The sequence below is a fragment of the Alligator mississippiensis genome, chromosome 4 (assembly GCF_030867095.1).
Source record: "Alligator mississippiensis isolate rAllMis1 chromosome 4, rAllMis1, whole genome shotgun sequence".
Taxonomy (NCBI): domain Eukaryota; kingdom Metazoa; phylum Chordata; order Crocodylia; family Alligatoridae; genus Alligator; species Alligator mississippiensis.
Window position 1 is genome coordinate 230,017,129 of NC_081827.1, and position 3,317 is coordinate 230,020,445.

Genomic DNA, 3,317 nt, shown 5'->3' on the forward strand with positions numbered 1-3,317 from the left:
GTGATGAGTTAAATAAATTATTTTAGATACTGAAACCTCAGCAAAACTTTCACTGACTTTAAGGATGCCATGATTCACCCCCATGTCTTCTGGAAGCTAGTATATTACATTGAGGAAAACCTTGCATATAAATAATAATTTTACTTTATATTCAGATCTCTTTTGAGAGTTCTCTTCCACATGCTCCAAATATATGCTATGTGAAACACTACCTATAAAGAGCACTGTGCCCAATGAAGAGGCAGAGATGAAGGGATGTGGTTACTGAAAAACGGTTAAAGGAAATTGTACTGAAAAGCATGTGAGTCTGAGAATGAAATGTTATTGTTGTTGGCTCTGGATTTAGGACACAGGCCTTATTCCAGGGGGAACAAGGCCTCTGGTTCTGACCGACCATGGCTTTTCCATTCAATAATAGGTCAATTTAATGGCACACACTCATAACAGGAAAAAAAAAAGTACAAGCAATCAAACAATTCTATATATCTACCAAATCTTAGGGCTGTCACCAGAATCAAAATACATCTGGCCAGGATGCAGTCTCCACACTGAGGCTCTCCCCTAGGTGTCAAATGTCAGCAGTCTGGAGGTGGGATGCTGAGGCCCATACCCACCTCCAGGAAGTGTATGAGATGGGCTGGGTGTGCGCCCCCCATAGTGGCCTCAGGGACCCTTCCTGGGGGTTGGGGATAGGGGAGGGAGGGAGGGATGAGACAAAGGAAAGGATGAGACAAAGGGAGGGACCCTTTGTTATTTTCCAGTCTCTTCTTTTATAGTCTCTTTCCCTCCTGATGTCTCTTGATCAATGTCTATCTCTGGTTGGTCACTCCATGCTGTTGTCACAGTCCACATAGCTTTCCAGGCCTTCTCCTAATTTGGTCTGTTTCGCCCAAAACCAGGACTCAGATGCCCCTGCTCTGAGGCCTTGTTAGCTGGTACCACTTATGTTGTGTTATGGGCAGTATGGCACATACTCCCTCAGGTCCCAGCTTTGTTGGCCTTGTTGTGTTAGACAGCCTGTTTGCTTCCAGGGCCATGAGAAACTTTGTGTGTGAGACCCAAGCTCTTTAGAAATCAATTAATCCCTGCTGTCCATCTTGAACACTTACAATATATCTATCTTAACTATAAGCCAATTCCCAACAAAAACAACCTTTAAAATCCCATGTCTAAGCCAACAATTGGTGTGTAGAAAAGCTCATCAGGTTGTTGTTTTGTAAAATGAAGCCACACTAAGCAGCACACCATATGTACTGGCTTTTTTTTTTAACCAAATCAAAATCCTGGCTTAAAAAATTGCAACATTTTGTTCAAGTTTTTATGAGACAAAAATGGTAGTTCCCAAAAAAGCTATCTAGTATGAAAAGAGGAGAGGAAAGTATTAATGATCCTCGTTCCATAGCATACTATGCTATGCATTAACCTTTCTCATGGGGGCACTCAGGTTGAAATCGTATCTTACTTTTCAAATGAATATCTGTTCAGTCATCACTTCTCTGTGGACATTTGTTTACAGTTTAGATCACAAAATACAATTTAATCCCCTGAGCATTTTCTATTTGTGACGCCCTAACAAGAGGACTGTTAGTACTGAGCTATTTTGGCAAGCTACAGTATGTGCTTCTACTATGCTTGGGTTAGCTAGTACTGTTAGTCCCTCATTTTCATGAGCTCCAGGTTTACACATTTTTTTAAAAAGGTAGAAAAACCAGAATTCAATTATAGACCAGTGAAGTGCAAAATGAAGTGACACTGCCTCAGTCCTTTCAGTGCCACTTCATGGCTTATAATTTATTTTTAAAGAATCTTCTTCAAGTTTTAATCATAAGCAAATAAAATTCCATCTGGTGATTTTATTGCTGGACTATATAAGACAGTGAGGTGATAGATTTTACAGATCTGTTATCGTAGTATCTCAGAACATTAATAGTTTTCCATTGCTAGTAAAAGATGAACAGGAAACATGTCTGGAATCAGAATTTATCTGAGTTGCAATAAAATATAATTCTCTAGTTTCTTGTTTACAGTTTTAACTTTGCAATGTTCTCCTTCTGGAAAGGAGTTGTCTATTTAAAGCAGAGCTACTGAAAGAGGGGTATGCATATCTCTGGAGATGTGTGCCAAAGTTTTGGATGGTACAAAAGAGAATGAGAAAGGAGGGGAGGGAAAATACAAGTAGAGGAAAAGGAAGGAAAAAATGAAGAACAACTCTGCAATATATTCTGAGATGTTGAGGAGGGTTGTAGTGACCTAAAATGTTATTTTTTTATAATCTATAATAGGAATGAGGATAGTCTATACAACTTTCTCAAACATGTTTTAGATTTGTTAATCTCAGAATTAAATAACCTGTTTTTCAGGCTTGTAATAACTTAACTGAAAGATATTTAAATCTGGCTGGAGAATTTGTGAGCCCCTAAGGCCTTTGTTGGGGGGGCGTAGCCCCTGTTGGGGGGTCTTAGCCCCTGTGGGGGCCATTTGTTTGCAAGTTTGCAGCACAGGGAACATTTTTTTCGTTCCTGCATGTGCCTCTTGCCCTGTCTCAAAGGGGTTTGAGATGGGGCAAGAGGCACATGCACGCATGTCTGGATGAGACCATAGGGGTCAAAAAAAACTCATCTAAGTAATGGGATAAAAATCTGTACTCCCTGTTTGGACCATAGTTAACACAGTCCTGTCTTTGAATGATTTCTTGTTATGCAATTTTGTGTTCAACTCATCTTTTAAAGTTCTACTTTTGAAGAACAGCTACTCAGAAGTCAGCCCTGTCCAGTTAGGTTAAAGTGTTCTGCCACAGGCTTTTGTGTGTTTTTGTACTTCATGTTAGATAAGTGTCTCCTCATTCTTTCATGTATAGATTGCCCTGTCTGTCCAATGTAGACAGTGGAGGCACGCTGTAAGCCGGTGACAGCATATATGACAACCATAGTAGAGCAGGTGAGTGAACCCAGATGTTTTAATCTGTGTTATTTGGTCCAGTGATTATGTGGTCTTTGTGATGCTGAAGGGGCATAGCTTGCATCTGGGTCTGTTGCAAGGCTTGGTGAGTCAGTGAGACTAGGAGTGAGGTAGCCTATTGCTTAAGAGACAGTGTTTGAGGTTGGTTGGCTGTCTGTAAGCTAGGACAGGTTTACCCCCATGGCTGCCTTGAGAGGGTCATCACTTTCCAGGAGAGACTGAAGATTATTAATGATGCGTCCAAGGTATTTAAGCTGGGAACCATAGGTAAAAAACAGAGGTCCTTCCTTGTCTTGTCTGTTGATTTTGTAACAAAGGATGTCAGCAATCCCACCTTGATGAAGTGTCAGTTGATTAGA